Genomic DNA, 21,335 nt, shown 5'->3' on the forward strand with positions numbered 1-21,335 from the left:
TGCTTCCCTCATGCCTGCGTATCGGGTGGGCACGCTTCGGATGAGTCTGGTGGCTGCCGATACCTTTGTTTCCAGTTTGCTGATGGTGGAGCCGTTCCTTCTGTTCACGTCCAGATGAAACCCGAGGACACGCAGGGTTTTGACATGTGGAATTGCAGTCCCGTCTCTTGTTCGAAGGGTGATGCTTGTGGTCGTAGATGTACTGGCGCATTTCTCTCGTGGTGGTAGGATGAGGAGTTCAGATTTTGAGGGAGAGCAGGTTAGACCGGTACCTCTTAGCCGATTTTCTATCACGTCAATTGCCTGTTGTAGGGTGGCTTCTATGTGGCCATCGCTGCCCCCCGTCACCCACAGGGTGATGTCGTCGGCGTATATTGTGTGCCTGACATCGGGGAGTTTAGCAAGCCTGTTTGCCACGTCAATCATTACCAGGTTGAACAGCATGGGTGAGATTACCGACCCCTGCGGTGTTCCGACGCTGCCCAACGACTTTGTGGGGAGCTGGATATCCCCCGCATGAATTGTTGTTGTTCGGTTCGACAGGAAGTCTTTAACGTAGCAGAAGGTCCGTTGTCCCATATTAAGGTGAGATATTTGTTCCAGGATTGCCGAATGGCGGATTCGATCGAACGCACTTTGGAGGTCCAGGCCTAGGACTGCTCTGTTGTCGAGGGTGTTGGTTGATTGGTCTATGACTTCGTGTTTAAGTAGCAGCATAGCATCTTGTGTGCTTAGTTTCGCTCGGAAACCTAGAATTGTGTTTGGGTACAATCCTTCATTCTCTAGGTATAATTGCCATCAGTTAAGCAGCACATGCTCCAGAACTTTGCCTATGCACGATGTGAGTAAGATGGGACGCAGATTGTCGATGTTAGAAGGCTTTCCAGGTTTAGGAATAAGGACTGTTTTCGCTTCCTTCCATCTTTTTGGCAATCGGCCACTGCTCCAGCATTTGTTGTAGAAGCGTGTTAGTGCGGAGATGGCATTATTGCTTAGGTTGCAGAGAGCTTTGTTCGTGACCTTGTCGGGTCCGGCTGCTGAATTGCTGTTGATCGTTTGCAATACTGCCCTTACTTCCCATTCCTCGATGTCTCTGTCGAGGAGGTCGTTGCTTGCTCCCGTGTAGTCTGGGAGAGGTTCGAGGGGAGTAGCGGGCAAGTATTTGTCGTTTAGATGTCGGCAGACCTCGGCTTAGCCAAGTTCTTTCTGAGCTCGGTGTATGATGCGGGCAAGTACATGGTGTTGCGTCCCTTTGCTCTTGGTCTCATCTAACAGATGGCGTAACAAGTGCCAAGTTCGACTTTTGTGCACCTTTCCGTCAGCTTCATGGCACACTGCGTTCCATTGTTGGCGACAGAGGACTGCGCAGTGTTTCTCAATCTCACGGTTGAGTATCGCGACCTTCCTACGAAGCTTTCGGTTGTGCCGCTGTTTCTTCCCTCTATTGTGTAACGAGTTCTTTGCTTCCAGCAGGTGAGCAAGTCGGCTGTCGGCTTGAGGGAGGGAGTCGTCGAGTTCGAAGTCTGTGGTGGCGGTTCGAACCGCTTCTTTTAAAGCGCCGAGGCAACAGCTCTCCACCACACTTCGCCGACTCGACGACCTCCCCTTTACGGCGCAGACAATTTTGTGCCATAGGCGCTGTCCGACACAGGCCAAAAAGGCTATAAAAGCCCTACTGCTCTTTTTGAAGCACAGGTGCCTGTCTGAACGATTGTAGGGACATTACTATAGTGCAGTGCCCTTAGTTCGCCCATTTTATCAGTGGACCGTATTAGTTTTGTGCATTTTCTGGTTGTGTGGGTTGTTTGTACCGCCTTTATAATTGCCTGGTCACGCCTTGTGTTTTTTCTACTTTTCTTTCTCTCATTTTCTCCTTTAATATGTACCGCTGTCCTTTCTTTCCCTTTCATTTCCCGTATCCTCTCCCCCCTGAGTAGGGTAGCCAACCGGACAGTATTCTGGTTAACCTCCCTGCCTTTCCTGTACTATTCCTTCCTTCCTTCATTGCATCCATTCTTCGATGTCGTCCATCTGGGTCGGGGAGTTCTCCAGTGCTTTACGATAGGCTGTCCAGTCCGGTATGCTTTGTTTTTTGGGAGTGTGCCCCATGGTCCTTAGCGGTACTGTGATCTCTATGATGCAATGGTCGCTGCCCAGCGTTTCGCCGGTATTGCGCCACCGTATCCCAGCGTTGCTGCGTGTCGCCTTACAGAAAGTAAGGTCCGGGTTCGTGTCCCGTTGTACGGATGAGCCGATTCGGGTGACCTTGCAGGATCGTTGATCAGCTGGTAGCCGTCGTCCATGGTGTCCTCGAGCAGGTTGCGTCCCTTGGCACTTGTCTTCGGGTAGCCCCAGTCGGTGTGAGGCGCATTGAAGTCGCCGCATAGCACCGCGGTGTTGTCTCGGGCTAGTTGGCTCGTTTTGTGCATTAGGGTTCTGAACTTTTGCTGGTAGTGCCTGGGGGTGCTGTATATGTTTACTACGAAAGTACTCTCTTTCTTCTTCTTCCCGGTGACAAGTTCCACTACACAGTGTTCGATGGCGCTGTTATGTAGAAGTGTATGTTCGATGGAGGTGATACCCTTCTTCACCAGGGTGCATACTCCCTGACCGGCGCCTTTACCGATGGCTCGCGCACTGGGTGGGCTGGCGTGGGAGCGATACCCCGGAAAAGTCGGAGGGATCTCACTATGCGTTTCTTGGAGTGGGATAACATCTGGTGATCGTGGGAGCTGTTTGATGTATTGTTGTAGGGCTTCTCGTCTGCGCTGGAAACCGTTTGCGTTCCATTGCCAGACAACTAGTTCTCGGTTAGGGGCTAATGCTGCTCTGGCCATGTTGGGCGTTGGTTGGGTTGCGGGTGGTGCGTTCCGGAGCCGAGTTTAGCGATGGCTGCTTGCATCTGAACGAGTGTTTCTTGTATCGCCTGAATGCTGTGTTGCGTGGCTTGACACGTCTGTTCGAGCGTCGTGAGGCGTGTGATGATATTTGCAGTGGTAGCTTCGAGTGCTGCTACACGCTTGTTGGTTGATTCCGCATGTTGGTTGAATCGTTCTTCATGCCTGTTGAAACGTTCTTCGAGGCGGTGAAAGGCTGCTTTCAGCTTCCCCTCCTTGGGTACGTCAGTGGCTCTTCTCTTGACTTGGGGTTCGGGTTCATCTGTTTCCGAATCCTCGTTCCGAATCCTCGGGTTCATCTGTTTCCGAATCCTCGTCGACCATTTCTTCAGCAGGAGCATCTTGGGTGGGTGTCGGTGGTTGTTGCTGGAGGGCGATCAGTTGGTCCAGCTTCCTGTTCATTTCAGCAATGCGGGTGTCTTGTTCCGCGACCTGGCGTTTTAGTCGGTCATTCTCTGCTCGAAGGGCGATCATTTCTGGATTCGGTGAGAGTTTCGCCGGTGGAGGTATTGGCTTGGGTGCTTGCGGTTTGGGAGCTCGCGGCTTGACTACGTCGGCCCACGCCACTCGCTCTTTTGAGCGCGCCGCTTGACCTTTCCGACTAGCGCTGCGACTGGCGCTGCGGCGGCAGCTGGCCGAGCGGCGGCGACTGCTGCTGCGATGACTTGAGCGGCTCCGTCGGCCCGCAGCTGGAGCTTGCACCTGCGCTCGCGCCTGCTCTTGTGGCTGCAGCTGCGGGAAGTCCGCTAGGCCTGATGGCAGCTGCTGCCACGCGTTACAATGTATGGAATCTTGTAGCGGTTCTTGCATCCCGCTACCCCGGTGGGATGTGGGCCGTTGCACAATTTACATCATGGTGAACATTCTTTTTCATGGTCTGGGTCAGGGTTCGGTGCATTGCATGCGTAGCATACTTTGACGTCCGGGAAAGGGCACACATCTGTGCGGTGACCAATTTTGCCGCACTGCCGGCACACTTCATAATGTTGGCGGTACAGACTGCATTTGACTAGGATAGAGCCGTATTTGATGTAGTTTGGAACTTTGGTTCCTTCAAATACTTCCGTTCCGTTCGGGGCTGAATGGTACGCGCTGACTTCGTGCTCCCGTCCCCCGATGCAGAGGCAACGTGTTCCGACGTATCGTTCGGCCCTTGCTTCATTGGGGGTGCTAATTACAATCATATTTTGGGCCACCTTGGTGCAGATCGTGTCCTCTTTTGACTCTAGTGGTGATATTGTTTCCGCCGCAAAAACGGCCGACATGATAGTTGATGCCTCGGTGCGGGCAATGTTGAGGCCCCCTCGTGGGCGCATAACGATGCTGTAGCCTCCTTTCGGAAGCACGTGGGGCATGCGGGCTGCTTTGGTGATTCGGGCCGTCACTCTTTTCGCATATGTGGCGCGATGTGTAGTGGGCGCTCTGAGGATGGTTGTTGGCTTACCGTTGGGTGCGGGGGTATTTCGTTGCCGGAGTCGTTTACCGACGACTTGCCAGCCATCGTGTGCGTCCGTCGGCGGGGGCTCGGCTCCCTGAACGGCGATGATGGTGCGGCCTGTGCTTTGGTCGATTTGGTGATAATGATCTTGGGATCCCTCGATGCTGGTGGGGATAGTTTCGATGTCCATGTTCGCTGGCTCCGCAGAGGCAGCCATCCCTTCAGAAGGAGTTCGGAAGCGTTCCTCTGTGGCGGTGGGCGGCTGCGGAGCGAGCACGTGCACGTGGCGTTCGGCCACGGCGGGCTCCAGTGCACGCGCAAGTGGCTGCTATGCTCGCTCGTGGGTTCTATACTTTCATGACAGGCCTCGCTTCAGAATTTCAAGTCGTCGTAAAATTCTTTGTGGTCCACTCACCCACTTGAGTGTAGGCTTGTTAGATGCCGCTTGTAGAGAGGAATCGTTCGGTGCCAAGTAATCCACCGGATGGCGGATTTGACCGAAGATTGGCGAGTGTAAAACGGGAGCCCATGCACCTCACGTCAACACGACTCGGCCACCTGGTGGCCAATCAGATTTCGCTCAAGAGCGCGCTCAGGACGGGTCGACCACGATACCACCGCCATGGCACAGCTGGCCGAAAGCACGAGCGCCCGTGCGAGCGCCGCCACTCTAGCCCCACTGTGGCATCGGCAAGTTTGTGAGCCTTCACCAGCCAGGCTGCGACAAGCCGCTTTCGGCCCATGTCGGCACGGCTACCCCTCGCTAATGTGCATGTACCCTAATTATCAACAGCGTCCGCCCCCCGCGCGTTTCATTTAATGGGGCCATGCAGACAAAACACAAGTTGGGTTCATTGGAAAGATTCTTTGTTATAATCGTACTGACACCACTTTTAACATCAGCTTCTCTAAAAGTAAGTAATATAATCAGGAAAAAATAAATGGGCCTAGCGACTCACTAGCTCATGTTCAGCACTAGAACCGATTACATATGGCGTGTTAGGTTGGGTGTTTACGAGTGCTCTGGAGTGCTCCGGAAAGCGGCAGAAAAGTGGTAGAATTCGAGCGCTCGAACTATCTTCGGTTGGTTCTTTCAGAGCGTCAGCCTCCGACTCGGAGCGCTCCCGACCGCCCTGACTTCTAGGTGAGAGCATAGCGCGATCTGGACGTAAGGATGGGTCACGTGACACAAAATTCCCGCGCTTGCTGCACGGTGGCGCTACAGGCGCGCTGCTCATAAGGTCCCTAAAATTACTAAGGTAGCGCCAACTGCTCCCTCCTTCTCCGCTGCACTCCTCTTTTTTGTCTCCCTCACCCGCGGTGCCGCGGTCCCTTTAACTCCACGGCGGGGCCGCCATTTTTGTTAGCTTCCTCAGAGCACACGCCGTCGCAACGCTTCAGGCCGCTCGCTGCAGTTTTTCATGCAGTTTGCTCTTGTTTTCGCGCCGCAATCGCTCTTTAATAGCATTAATAGTATTTCTAGAGCCCCGTTTTACCAACACGCATTAAGTGTAGCTGTTTTGTTGTAGATTTTTGTCTAGAAGGGTATATTCGCGGGGTGGATGCCGCGGGCGCATACGGACAGCGCGGTGTTTGTTTACATGTGCGGCATGCTCAGGATAGTTTTGTGAACGCGAAAGGATCGAACGTGGACGTTTCAAACTGCTCTGTTACATAGTATTTCTAGAGCCCCGTATTACCAACACGCCCTAAGTGAGGCTGTTTTGTTGTATATTTTTGTGTAGAAGGGGATATTTGCGGGATGGATGCCGCTGGCGCATACGGACAGCCCGGTGTTTGTTTACGTGTGCGGCATGCTCAGGATAGTTCGTTAACGCGAAAGGATCGAACGTGGACGTTGCAAATTGCTCTGTTACAGTAATTCCGTTCTTGCATTTGCGTGATTAAGTTGTGGTCGTGCAAGCGCTGCACAGAGGGCTTGCGCATGGTTCGCGGTGACCTTGGTTCGCGGCAGTTCGAGCGCTGCGCTGGCTTTTTGCGTTCGCGTTTTTTGCGTTAGTTGTACATCATTAGGCAGCGCTCAGTATGCGTCCCGCATTAGCTACTGACATTCATGCCACCTTTATTCCGTGCACTTTCCGGTGCTTTGACGCTGTTGCAAAATATGTGTCACCTTCACGTCATTATACGCCTCGAGCGCGGCCTGTAGGGGCGCCACTTAAATCCCCCTAGCGGCCCGTTTCGAAAGCAGCCGCGGGAGTCTCCGGCCCGCTCTCCGCTGTCGCCGTTGTTTTTGGGGCTTGTTCACGACAGCGATTTACCGTTTTTACGCGTTCTAAATACAGAATACTGTGAAGCAGGCACTCTGTTTGCAAGCGTGGTGTGTTTACGGGAGTATAAACGTTTATGACGCGATCTTAGTGTGGTAAATTCGGTCTATATGAGCGCCAGGTGTGTGTCACAGGCCGGTGTCCCGAAGCCGGCATATGCATGCAGCTGATTGCAATTCCGCTGATCTGAAATTTAGTGGCCGTGTCTCCGTAAGCCGTGTTTCCTCCGATGGCCATTTGCGCTCATACGCTATCATGTTAATGGGCTTAGTGCGCTTACATAATCTAGCGTAGCACTCATACCTGACAGCACGCAAGTTACGCTTATATTGATCACTACCCTAAACCAGCCAATGCGACATCAATTTCACAAACATTTTACGAAAGAAGTGCGATGGATAATGCAAAATTATACTCGGGAGTCATCACACGACGATAACTTTCATGCTGGGTCGTCTTGCCCCGAGGTGAGCGCTTGCAAAGATTCATCTGTTACTTTTATCCTCCAGGAGAAGCACAGAGAAGGGCTTATATAGTAATCCGCGTTCGCGACTACTCTTCTTGGAAACATCGTCATATGACACAGAGAGACTGCAGAATCTCGCATAAACCGAAATCAGAGAGCCTTATCAGATACCACTCTTCCAACGAGCCCGTGTGTACGAGATTTCGGCGCACGTTAAGGATCTCCTGGTGGTAGAAATTAATCCGGAGCCCTCGTCTACTACGGCGTGCCCCATCGCCTCCGTTGCTTCGGTGCGTTAAAACCTATAATCAATCAATCAACTCTTCTAACGACACCTCGTATCGCTTGTGAACTGCCCATGCCGTATTCTTAAAGAAATGCGTCCGCCGAGTGATCAGCCGCTCGTTGAAGGCGAAAAACAAACGAAAAGTGAACACGAAGCTTGTACGTGTGATTACTAAAAGGTTAATTTGTTTCTTTTCTCCGCATTTGTAAACGATATAGTTGAGCGTCCCCCTTCTCTCCCCCCCCCCCCCCCTGGTGAATACTACCTTACTTAAACAAACGTCTGTAGCCTTTCAGAAGCTGCACTGGGTTTTTTTCCTTCCCGTACGACTATTCTATTCATTCCTGACTTGCAGATCATTCATTTTTCCGATGTTTCATTAACTTAAATCTTGGCGCTTGCTATAAGGCATGAGTGGGCACCCGCTTGACAAAGCAAAGCCTTTGAGTGTACGTACCATTTTCGCGTGGCTTGTATTCTCATAAAAGGTACAAGTTATTGCCACCTATTGTGTTATCACATCCCCGAAACATATTTTTCTATGACGTACATATTCGAAGCAAAGCCGCATTTGTTGCCTGCGTTGCAAAACGAACCTACCTCTTACAGTGCCAATATAAGGTCTAAACGACGCGACAATAAATAGAATTCACTTGTGCTGACGTGTTAGAACGTGAGTGATATGCTGCTGCCGTCGCCGACACCCGCAAGAGCGGCCAAGAAACGCGCAAAACCGCCTGCCCAGGTCGCTCTCGTTGGCGTTCACGTGCTCTACCAAGACGCAGCTGTATTTTTTAAGTGCCCTAAACATGCGCTATTTGCTTACAGATATCACCATAGCAAGTTGTTTAGTGCGCGGGAAGGCAAAGAGAAGCGAAAGAGAACCAAAACACTGCATGGCCACCTATCAGTCACGCAGCGCTAATCCCGCAAACGCCGCGGAGAAGCGGCGGCAGGCGGCGCAGTGATCGCGAATCTCGAGGCGTATAGGCAGCTGTCAGGGTCAAAGTTCTCGCGTCTCCTCGTTGGCCTCCGTGGCAGTGCGTCTGTGGCATAACAATGTTCGTGCGACTGGCGTTCACAATTACTTCTAGGGCATATCTGGAAAAGGCTGGCACAAAGAACGCGCAGTTAAAGAATGCGCTCAGCTTACAATTATCTGTAGTGCCCAGTTTTATAACAACTGCCGTATTCCAAGGCCAGAAGCACGCTAACAAGCGCAATTGTGAATCTTTTTTATGCTGTATAGCTAACATTGATTCATGTGTGGGCTTTGATAAATTACAGCTTGCTACAGCCGAGCTGGCCGTGACTGCACTGCTACACGATTTAACAAACGTGGGTAGAGTTGTGCATCGTGATGATGATGATGGTTGGATGTTAATGCCGCACGGCCAACTGGGGCAAAGAGCGCCAAAACAGTGGTTAAATATGAGAGGTGAGAACGTAGACACTGAAATCAGTAAGCAAGAACAAAAGTAAAATCAATAAAAGACAGTGAGGATGGCTGGTGTAAAGGGCCGGGTTGTGATGGTGCGTGGCATGAAATAAAGCTTTAAAAAACTACGCGTGATAGGAAATAATATGTAAAAACTTGATGTCACTGAGAAACTTAAAAGTGCGTTGCACAGGAATCACGGGATCATCCGCTAGAAAGAGTGCTGGGTGTAGTGGAATGTGTTGTCTGTAGAGTTGAGGGAAGTGCTTGCGTCTTGTTGTCTGGAGTGCTTTGCATGTGATGAGGATGTGAAGTACGGATAGGCCCTCCCCACACCTGCTACACAGGGGTCTTGGAGATCCAGTGAGCAGATGGGAGTGTGTCGCGTGTGTGTGGCCTATCCGTAATCTAGCTAGGGCAACTTCGATGAATCTGTTGTGTGAGTCACTAGTGTATTGTTTTAAGTGTGGCTTTATTATGTGTAACTTGTTGTCTGTCTGTGTATTCCAGTCGGCTTGCCATGTTTTGCGAAGGGGTTGTCGGATGTGTGGTTTGAGGTCAGTGTAGGGTATTGTTGTTATGTCCACTATGTTTGCAAGTGCAGCAGTGGCGGCCATTTCATCTGCGGTCTCATTCCCCGCGATTCCAGCATGGCCTGGAACCCAGCACAGGATTAGTTGAAAATTATTTGCATATATAGACATTATGAAATTAAAGACAAGATTGACAATGTGGTTTTTCCTGGGTCTGTGTGAAGACAATGCACGCACAACGCTCAAAGAGTCTGTGAAGATGACGGACTTAGGAATTTGTTTTTTAAGAATGTGCTGAACGATGAGTAAAATGCCATATGCTTCTGCAGAGAAGATAGTGGTGTGTACACTCATGGTTCTGCAAGCAATAAAGTTGGGACCATGAGCGGCGCACGACACTGTAGTTGAAGTTTTCAAGGCATCGCTATAGAATTCGGCACATTTATATTTATCCTGAAGCGACAAGAAATGCTGCAGAATCGCAGCTCTCGGAACCCTGTTTTTATCTATTTTCATAAAAGAAACATCACAAAAAACAGGCTGTAGTTGCCATGGTGGTATAACGTCAGAAAATGATGATGATGTACAGACATCTAAAAACCCAACGGAAATACCTGAAGCTTCCTCTTTCACCCTCAGAGAGTAGGGCAAAGGAACAGATGGACGATTTTAGAATAGCTGGGTTGTAGATGTATCGTTGAGGACAGGTTTAAAAGGATGGTTTTTGAATGATGAGACCTTAAAAGCATATAATAAATCTATGTACATTCGTTGATGTTCCAGGCACCATTTGTTACTTTCAGCGTACAGACTCTGGGCCGGGCTAGTGCGGAAAGCACCACACGCAAGGCGCAGGCCCAAATGGAGAACTGGGTCAAGCATTTTTAGTGCTGTTCTTGATGCCGACCCATACACAACACTACCGTAGTCTAGCCGAGGCCCGACTAAGGCGGTAAAAACGCGAAGAAGGAGTTCTTTGTCTGCACCATAGGACTGGTGGGAGAGGACTTTAGGAATGTTTAGTGTTTTCAGGCATTTATGTTTAAGTTGTTTGATGTGTGGAATGAACGTGAGTTTTTCATCAAATATGACACCTAAAAACTTGTGCTCCTTTTTTACAGGGATAGAAACGCGATGAAGGGTGATCTCCGGGTCTGCCTTAATCCCGCGCTTGCGGGAGAACACAACACAAGTACTCTTTCCAGGGTTCAGTTTAAAACCGTTTGTGTCCGCCCAGCCAGCAAGTTGGTTCACTCCAAGCTGGACTTGGCGGTCACAATCTGAAAAGTCACAGCACTTAAAAGATATTTGAACGTCATCTACATATATAGAACAGGAAATTGTTGGTGGCAATGCCTTCCGAAGTTAGTTCATCTTAACAATAAACAGTGTGCAGCTCAAGGCACAGCCTTCGGGGACGCCATTTTCCTGCACGTATACATTCGAAAGGGCACTGCCAACCCTCACTTGAGAGGTCCTTTCCGACATGTAGCTACTGAGCGTGTTCAGCATGTTCCCGGAAACACCAAACGACTTGATGTCACACAAGATGCCGTACCGCCAGGCCGTGTCATAGGCCTTCTCCATATCGAAGAAGACTGTTATACAATACTGCTTATGAATGAAGGCATCTTTTAAATATGTTTCCAATGCAACCAGTTGATCATTGGTGGATCTCCCAGCCCTGAAGCCAGCCTGGCAGCTGTCGAGATGACCATTGTACACTAACAAGTACATGAGTCTCCTATTGATCACCTTCTCGAACAGCTTACACAGGCAGCTTGTGAGGGCGAAGGGACGATAACTTGTGGGAGAGGAAGGGTCCTTCCCTTCTTTCAGAAAGGCCACTACGATGGCCTCCCTCCATAACCCTGGGAGGTGCCCCGAAAGAAATATTTTGTTGTAGAGGTGAAGGGGGGTTTCAAGTGTGTCTGTGTGCAAGTGTTGAATCATAGTGTATGTAATGTTGTCTGCGCCTGGAGCTGAAGGTTTACAAGTACAAAGTGCGATCTTCAGCTCATGCAGTGAGAAGGGGGTGTTATAAGATGAGGTCGACTTATTACTGTCTCGCAAGGACTTCTCACAGGATGTTTTGTGTTTTATGAAAGTTTTGGTGTAGTGCGCTGAACTGGACACATGTTGGAAGTGTTGTGCGAGTGTGTTAGCCTGGTCTTCCAGTGTGTCCGCTGTTGTACTAACCAGGGGCAGGGTGTGTGTCTGTAGTCCTTTTAGTTTATGTATTCGTGTTCATACTTTTCGCGTGTCAGTGTATGAGTTGATGAAAGTGAGGTAGGTGCGCCAACTCTCCCTTTTCGCCTCACGGCGCACTCGCTTCCCAAAAGCCTTGGCCCGTTTAAACGAAATGAGATTGTCTGATGTGGGTACCGGCGAAGGACACCCCACGCCTTGTTCTGGGCCTCTCGCGCCTGCCTACAGTCCTCATTCCACCACAGCCTCCTTTGGTTGCGCGGAACGCTGGAGGCATGGGGAATGGACTTTTCGGCAGCGTCGCGGATGTGTGCCGTGATGAGTTGGGATGCCTCCTCCACGTGTACGTGTTCTATGGTTGTGTGGTGTAGTTTAGATGTTTCTGTGAATATACTCCAGTTTGCTTTTGATTCATTAAATCTGTTATGGGAAGGTGGACTGCATGGGCCTTTACCTATATATGTTAGGGAAGTGGGGAAATGGTCACTACCATATGGGTCAGTGCCCATGCCCCACTCAACACATGGAAAGAGAATTGCAGAACCAATAGCCAAGTCGAGATGTGAGTATGTATTATGTCCTAAGTTATGGTATGTAGGCTGCTTTTTGTTGAAAAGGCATCCTCCTGAAGATGTAAGAAATTTCTCTATCAGGCGACCGCGGGCATCCGTTCTAGAGAAGCCCCAAAGAGAGCTGTGTGCATTAAGGTCGCCTGTTAGGATGTACGGTTCGGGCAGCTGGTCGACCAGCGCCTCGAAGTCAGAGGTGGAAAGTGCATAATCAGGACGAATGTAAATTGAGCATACCGTTATCAACCTATTAAAAATTATTGTGCGTATTGCTACAGCCTCAAGGACGGTGTTGAGAGTGATAGGGTGGCATGCTAGGGATTTCAGGGCTATTATGGCTACACCGCCCGAAGAGTGTGTGCAGCCAACCCTATCCTTTCTGAATACCATGTACCTATTTAGAAATTTGTGTGATTGGGATTCAAATGCGTCTCCTGAAGACACATCACACTTGGCTGGTTCGAATGCAATATCTCATGGACATCATCAAGATTTTTAATGAGGCCTCTACAGTTCCATTGAGTAATAGTTTCTTTTCCCATTATGGAGATTTAGAAGCTACTGAAGTCTGTGTGTATGTGTGTTCATGTGTCTTTCGGGGCTGTTACTCTAGGATTTAGCTTTTTGGGCCTTTCTGCTGCTGGCTTGGGCGTCGGAGGCCGCTCCTTGCGCTGCGTTGCAGGCAGGAACGGCCGGACATCCATCTCGTCGTCGGATGTCCGAGGGGTACCCGACGGACCGGGCCCCCCAGACTTGGCCCCCCTTCGGGAGCCCTTCGTTTGAGCCGCCACCTCCGCGGGCGTCGGAGACGCCAAAAGTGGCACGGGCGGTGCGGTGGCGGTGGGAGCCGATGCGGGGCCCGTGGTGTCCATCACCTCGGTACCGTCCAACGCACAGGAGTACGAGGAGGCGGAGGCGGGAGCGGCACCGGTCCCAACAGAAGTGGTTTGCACCACAACCGCTGCTGCCTCAGCAAGCGGCGTGGTGCCGGGTTGGGCTGCGTGAGGCAACCCAGCGGGGGGCGGGGCTGGGACCAGGTCAGGCTCGCTGAACTGGGTCCCTGTGGACACCAGACGCCGCTCCGCCCCCGCCGAGCCGCGTCGGCGTACCTCCCCAGGGGGAAAGAGGCGAACCTTTTTCGCGCCTCTGGGAAGGTGATGTTCTCAGTTACCTTCACATTAATGATCGCCTTCTCCTGCTTAAACTTCTCGCACGTTCGAGAGTAGGCGGCATGGGGTCCCTGGCAGTTGGCGCAGGTGAGGGTTGACGATGGACAATTCTCAGATGGATGATCATGCTGAGCGCATTTTGCGCAGGTCAGACGACCACAGCAGGAGTTAGTTCCGTGCCCGAACCGCTGGCACTTAAAGCAGCGGCGCGGGTTCGGAATGTAAGGACGAATGGAGCATCGGATGAACCCTGCGTTGATATGGTCAGGAAGTGAGGAGCAGTTTAAGGTCAGGATAATATGTTTCGTGGGGATTATCTTATCATCTCTACGCATCGTGAGGCGGCGCACGGCTGTGACACCCTGATCCTTTAGAGTTGTGCATCGTAGTGAAATATTAAGGCGCACTGCGAAAACACTTTTCCACACGTCGTACAGGGCACGCGTCCTAAAGTTCGTCGCCGTATTTTAAAATTTCCTCAACTTGTTGCACATCATTTGTGCGTATCGTATACATATTGGCGTGAGATCTCTGCTGCCCAAATTCTCAGCCGGATGCATTAGATTGCACGTTCCGCCATCTGTTCAGGTAAGAACTGTGTAAAAAATGTAGGCTGTAATCTTGGGAATAGGCACGAGAGACGACTGCAGCAATCGATGGATAGACTGAAATTCGATTGTGCTCTCTTGAGATCAGTTTCTACGGGATCAATGTTTACACAAATTGCTCATGCAGTTAATTACTGAAGGTAATTGCTCATGCTAAACCTGTTTTTCTCTATAGGGCGTGATTGTATGCAGGCATTATTAAAAGAAGCAGGGACACACAATTGCTTTGTACTGGGATATATTCTGGCAAATTTGTACGTGGCACTAGCACAAGAATACGTCCGAAACAAATTCCAAAGAAACCATATCACAATAATTGAGACAAAACAATAAGGGGCACTACAAAAATGAACCATTGTCACAAAATCAGGATTTTATTCGAAGTCTGCAATGATGGCCCACTGGATTGTAAAGATTATAACAACATGCTGTATCGCAGACAAACATCTATCCTAGGTCATGATTTATAGAGTTCACAACTAAGAACTGCAAAGCACTGAATACAACAGAACTGTAGATTGACCATGACTAAGGAAATGGCAAAGGCTTTATATCAACGAAAAGGCTATTAAGAATACAGATCAGAATTTGTCGTCACAAAAACAATAGGTTTTAATGAAACAAAAGACCACAATAATACATTATTCAAACCGTGCTTGGAATGATGTTACAATGACTGCATCATACAGCGCACAAGATTATAGGACGGTCTTAACATAATGTACATTGGGAACAAAATTTACATGAGGGTGAACAAGCTTAACAAAACACACTGCAAGGTAGTATGATGTATACAGGCTAAGGCCATGCCTGTGAACAAAAACTGTTGAAAGTCTCGGACAAATTCCACATAGTAGTAGTATTAGTATTATACGGCAAACATATACAGCACCACAGCTAGTGTAAACAAACTGCATGAAAGGCCATATGAACAGGGCCGTAGCCAGAGGGGGGGTTTGGGGGTTTGAACCCCTCCCGAAATCTTTTACAGGCAGCGCGTAAGCAACACTTACAGTTGCTTTCGGCAAACCTACCCCCTTCCCGAAACCCATAACCCCTCCGAAAAAAATTTCTGGCTACGGCCCAGCATATGAAGCAAGAGAAAGCATGAACACCCAAAACAAGCAACAAATGTCTGCAATAGAAAAATCTCGCTCTACATGATCACTTTTATAGTTCAAAATGGCTAGCTCACAAGCACGAACAGTCGGCAGAACGCTTGTCTGTAATGCTCGAGTGGACTGCAACACCACTTCTTCGTTATAAAATTGTACTCCACGACTTGTTTTATACGCTTCAAAATGACAAGCCTGTACAATGCATAAAGCTCATTGACTAGAATTACTGCACGTTCGTTGTAGCTGCTTGTTTTGAAATGCTGCGACTTCCACACTTGGTACGACTTTTGCTTGCCTCAACTCGCTCATTTTCTTTGCGGAGAAGAATGTGTAGTCTCGTTTTTAAGAATACCTTGAGCAGCTTGTTCTCAACACTGTGGCACGATGGGAAACAGTTGACAGATGTGACACTTTCGGATCCAAAAACCTCGAGTTCGGAAAGCGTTATCTTGTTCTGAAGAAGTCCATCACTGTTCACACGGAAGAAATTTTCTGCAGTTTCCAGAAAGCTCACAACAGCGGGTGAAGGCAAGGCAAGTCGGATGGTATCTCTATAAGACTTTAGTTTCGTGAAGGCAAGGCAAGTCGGATGGTATCTCTATAAGACTTTAGTTTCGTCAATGTGCTCGCCTCTTGACACGTAATAGCTGTTCTGCACTCATTACACGTCATGGTTTTGAGAATAGTACTTACGTAACTTGCAAGATAATCTTGTTCAAGCTCACTTAGCTCAAGCACTTCATCAGGAAACGCAACAGCACCCTTTTCAAGCCTCTGCTCTAAGTTTTTTTTACCCTTAATAATGCCTACTAGGGACAACCCATCATCCTGAGAGTGCTGCCATCTTTGCTAGGACAGAGAAATTGCGACAATGTAGCGGACCGAAGTGCACAACGAAACTCAAGCGCCTTTGCTTCTGGGTTTTTGGAACGCAACGTGGAGAACAAGTTTTCGAGTGCATCTTGGCCGAATCTGCTCAACATTACGCAGAAGAAGCCCTTTGTATTAATATAATACTCTTGCAGTTCAAGGGCGACTGTGGTGGCCAAGATAATCCCTGTTTGAATAGGATTCCATTTTGCTTTCTTAGTGTGACCAATCTTCAGTGTCTCAAATAATTTTATGACATCATGCAGAAACGGTACTGTGTCCTCGTACTTAACATCGTCCAGTCTAGTAATAGCCAACTTGGTTGTACGTGAAGTCATTATTTTAAACCACTTAAGCACTACCTCAAAAAACCAAGTGGTTGTCAGAGCTTTCTTTTCGAGCTTTCCTATTTCAACTTGATAACGAAGAGCAGCTGCAGTGTCGTGGTTGAAAACCAAAAAAGCCAATCTTACCTTCATTTCCTCGAAGTGCCCTTGTCCCAAGCAAGCTTCCTTTAAGTGCGCTGCTAATTTCAAGTTTAGCTTTGAATCCTCCTCGACAACTTTTCTACATAACTAAGGTTTACTCTGCAGATGGCAATCTGCGCTTTTTAACAATGGCATCTGGTAAGAAAATGGCCTGGCCGCTAGTGAGGTGGTTTCGCAAGTTTTTCAACAAATGTTGAACATCTGCCATGAAGTACAGCTTTTGGCTTTGATCACAAGGGTGGGGACACGACACTGCATGCTTGGAGTACCTGCCTACAACAATACCAAACTCCTTCCATAAGCCCTGATTGCCCCCCCCCCATGTCGCTGACAATGGCGTCCACCACAAGTCCCATTTTTTCACACTCTGTCAGAATGACTTTCTTACCTGCAATGACTTTCTTACCTGCAGCTGCACTAAAAGAGTTACCAGTGAATTCATATGCAACGGTCTGCTTCCACCTTGTAGTGACCCCACCCAACATGAATGCAAGTGCATGTGTTGCAAGAGTCCTTGGGGCAGCTCCCATCTGCCAAGAGAAAGGTCAGCCTACCTATCACTGCGCCGCTTGAAGGGTCGTAAACAAGTCCGGGTGTTAGCTGTATTTCATCTAACATGAGAACGGTGCACCGCTCGTGCTGCTTCATCATGTTCACCTGAGAATGCAGTGGATGAGATAATATTACGAAGAATTCTGGCCATGTTGCCACCACATAGCGCGAGAAAGGCACTATGTGGTGGCAATTTTTTTCAGTATTTGCTACAGAACTCGACTACTTCACCTCAAGGCGCGGATTGAAGAAATCCATATCTGCAGTTACAAAAGTTGACGAGAACGAAGCCACGTGCTTTGCCAAATAAAGAGGTGAAACTTTCAACAATATTTAGCTTTACAGAAAAACAACAAACCTACCCGCACCCTGTATGCTATGAGCATAATACGTTGTCTGCAAGCTAGTAAAAAATGCCCCACTGCTAGTAAAATTGGTAGATTGCACATACTGACCTTAACGGCCAATGACTGAAGTATTTGGGAGAGTACCCCAGGCGAGAACTTGTAGTTTTCGACGTGGTGTTTAATGGTCCGCTCACTCGGCAATGGCGCTTTGAGTTCGCGCACAATGTTGTAGCCACAGGACCCACAAGACAGTCTCAATTTCAGGACTTTTTGGATGGTTGCTGCTGTCCAGGGAGTCCCTCGCGTAGTGTGCTTTTCCATGATCTTTAACTAATGAGGGGCAAGAAACCGGTGCATTTCCTTTTTCAACGCCTCTTTTTCTTGCATGGCCTTCATTTTCTGCTTTTGGACAAGTCGCACCCTCCGCTCAGAAGCTTGCAATTGGCCCTCCAGTTCCTCTATGCGCTTCTTCAGTACTGCTGCAGTTTCAGGAGTGATTGGAGCAGGAAGCATCGCTGCAAGATATGTGGAACAACAGTTTACTTCCTTCCAAAAGGCATTAAAAAAGGTGAAAATCACCACAGGAGATGCACATGTTTGTACATACCGCATTACCTGCCTTTACACACTCTTGCATCCACCCGGACACCATTACTCTAGAGGCAGATATTCAGATCTCCACCCCACTCCCGCTCCCCCAGCACACAAGAAAAGTATTCAGTGGGTTCTGAAGGAGGGAAACAGCGCAAAATTGGGCGCACAGGAGTGGCGTGTCGTTGTTTCCTTCTACTTGTGTGTGTGTCCAATTTTGCACTGTTTCCCTCCTTCAGAACCATGAACCAACTTGCCCAAGCCCCAATCCCATTCAATGGGTCTCTCGATTAAACTTAGACCCTGCTCAAAGTTCTGATAAATTCACATCATACATCTCAGATGTAAGCCCAATATGGTCCTTGTGCTGACAAGAAAATCTTTTATCAGCATTACTCAAGAACTCCAACAATTAAAAAGACATGCAGGTGTCATTGACCTGCACATTACGAAGTGTATGTACGGTTTTGGGTAGTGAAACACCCGGATGACGCAAGGCAAGCACTACTCACGGTCTTGGTGGGCTGCAGCAGCCAGAAGATGGTCTTGAGGTGAAGCAGCAGCCAGAAGATTGTCTTGAGGTGAAGCAGCAGCTTGACCGCCTGCAGATGAAACACACCGGCAGATACAGTGTCACACTACATCACTCATCTCAGCAAGATAAATGCCAAGTGGCAGTGCAGTACGCGAGTAGTTTGTACCGTGCCAGGAGCAGCCACGAATGTCTGCGTTGGACATTGGAGGGGCGGCTGCAAAGAAGAAGGGAAAAGACATAAGCAGCCCACTCGGAGACTGTGGCTCCTGCTGCCCACAAGGCAAACACTTACTGGCAGCACAGGATGCGTTCCACGTTGCTGGAGCAGGGAAGCATCTTGGACTAGAGGGCGAAGTTTGACCTGCGTGTGAAGGAGCGAAGTGGAATTCAGGGTTTCGAGTCTGCCAGTGAAACATGTCGACGACGCAATGCAAGCGGCACTCGCAGTCTTGGTGGACAGCAGCAGCCAGGAGATGGTCTTGAGGTGAAGCAGCAGCCAGGAGATTGTCTTCAGGTGAAGCAGCAGCTTGACCGCCTGCAGATAAAACACACCGGCAGATACAGTGTCACACGACATCACTCATCTCAGCAAGATAACTGCTAAGTGGTAGTGCAGTACGCGAGTAGTCTGTACCGTGTCAGGAGCAGCCAGGAATGTCTGCGTTGGCCACTTGAGGGGCGGCGGCAAAGAAGAAGGGAAAAGACATAAGCAGCCCACTCGGAGACTGTTTCTCCTGCTGCCCACAAGGCAAACATTACAGGCAGCAGAGGATGCGTTCCACGTTGCTGGAGCAGGGAAGCATCTTGGACTAGAGGGCGAAGTTTGACCTGCGTGTGAAGGAGCGAAGTGGAATTCAGTGTTTCGAGTCTGCCAATGAAGCATGCCAACGACGCAATGCAAGTGGCACTCACAGTCTTGGTGGACAGCAGCAGCCAGGGGATGGTCTTGAGGTGAAGCAGCAACCAGGAGGTGGTCTTGAGGTGAAGCAGCAGCTTGACCGCCTGCAGATGAAACACACCGGCAGATACACTGTCACACGACATCACTCATCTCAGCAAGATAACTGCCAAGTGGCAGTGCAGTACGCGAGTAGTCTGTACCGTGTCAGGAGCAGCCAAGTATGTCTGCGTTGGCCACTGGAGGGGCTGCTGCAAGGAAGAAGGGAGAAGACATAAGCAGCCCACTCGGAGACTGTGGCTCCTGCTGCCCACAAGGCAAACACTTACTGGCAGCACAGGATGCGTTCCACGTTGCTGGAGCAGGGAAGCATCTTGGACTAGAGGGCGAAGTTTGACCTGCGTGTGAAGGAGCGAAGTGGAATTCAGGGTTTCGAGTCTGCCAGTGAAACATGTCGACGACGCAATGCAAGCGGCACTCGCAGTCTTGGTGGACAGCAGCAGCCAGGAGATGGTCTTGAGGTGAAGCAGCAGCCAGGAGATTGTCTTGAGGTGAAGCAGCAGCTTGACCGCCTGGAGATAAAACACACCAGCAGATACAGTGTCACACGACATCACTCATCTCAGCAAGATAACTGCTAAGTGGTAGTGCAGTACGCGAGTAGTCTGTACCGTGTCAGGAGCAGCCAGGAATGTCTGCGTTGGCCACTGGAGGGGCGGCGGCAAAGAAGAAGGGAAAAGACATAAGCAGCCCACTCGGAGACTGTTTTCCTGCTGCCCACAAGGCAAACATTACAGGCAGCAGACGATGCGTTCCACGTTGCTGGAGCAGGGAAGCATCTTGGACTAGAGGGCGAAGTTTGACCTGCGTGTGAAGGAGCGAAGTGGAATTCAGGGTTTCGAGTCTGCCAGTGAAGCATGCTGACGATGCAATGCAAGTGGCACTCACAGTCTCGGTGGACAGCAGCAGCCAGGAGATGGTATTGAGGTGAAGCAGCAGCCAGGAGATTGTCTTGAGGTGAAGCAGCAGCTTGACCGCCTGCAGATAAAACACACCGGTAGTGCCAAGTGGCAGTGCAGTACGCGAGTAGTCTGTACCGTGTCAGGAGCAGCCAGGAATGTCTGCGTTGGCCACTGGAGGGGCTGCTGTAAGGAAGAAGGGAGAAGACATAAGCAGCCCACTTGGAGACTGTGGCTCCTGCTGCCCACAAGGCAAACACTTACTGGCAGCAAAGAATGCGTTCCACGTTGCTGCAGCAGGGAAGCATCTTGGACTAGAGGGCGAAGTTTGACCTGCGTGTGAAGGAGCGAAGTGGAATTCAGGGTTTCGAGTCTGCCAGTGAAACATGCCAACGACGCAATGCGAGTGGCACTCACAGTCTTGGTGGACAGCAGCAGCCAGAAGATGGTCTTGAGGTGAAGCAGCAACCACGAGGTGGTCTTGAGGTGAAGCAGCAGCTTGACCGCCTGCAGATGAAACACACCGGCAGATGCAGTGTCACACGACATCACTCATCTCAGCAAAAAAACTGGCAAGTGGCAGTGCAGTACGCGAGTAGTCTGTACCGTGTCAGGAGCAACCAGGAATGTCTGCGTTGGCCACTGCAGGGGCTGCTGCAAGGAAGAAGGGAGAAGACATAAACAGTGTGTTCACATGCAAAGTAAATGACACGCAGAAAGAAAACTTACAATCTACGTGGGCAGCTGCTGCAATAAGGAGTTCAGTGCCGTCACGCCATGAAGTCTGTCTGTCTGGACCTCTTAGATCAATATAGTGGTGAACAATTAAATACTCCAACAAAAATCCTGCACCACTAGAGGGTTGTGCAAAATGAAAAAAATACATGCTGAAAGGACACTGGGGCCCCATCCAGTAGCAGGTATGGAATGTGCCACTCTGATGACTGCAAAACTGAATGAAACCTGGAAAAAGTAAGCTGCGAAACTTGTCAGAAACTTTAGCACACATAAATGCTAGAATTTACGTGTATCACCAGCAGCAAAAGACTCCTTGTATTGTTCGGGGCCTCGTGA

General features: G+C 49.6%; 1 protein-coding gene and 1 pseudogene across 2 annotated transcripts in view; one reads left to right on the forward strand and one right to left on the reverse strand.

Moving 5' to 3' along the window:
* Nucleotides 1-21,335, forward strand: part of LOC144176064 (WD repeat and HMG-box DNA-binding protein 1-like) — a 387,207-nt gene that overhangs the window by 346,031 nt on the left and 19,841 nt on the right. The window lies entirely within an intron of this gene.
* LOC144173784 (uncharacterized) lies at nt 3,499-17,830 on the reverse strand (annotated as a pseudogene).

Source organism: Haemaphysalis longicornis, unplaced genomic scaffold (genome assembly GCF_048455015.1).
Source record: "Haemaphysalis longicornis isolate Haplotype H1 unplaced genomic scaffold, Haemaphysalis longicornis Haplotype H1 scaffold_3, whole genome shotgun sequence".
NCBI classification, from domain to species: Eukaryota; Metazoa; Arthropoda; class Arachnida; order Ixodida; family Ixodidae; genus Haemaphysalis; species Haemaphysalis longicornis.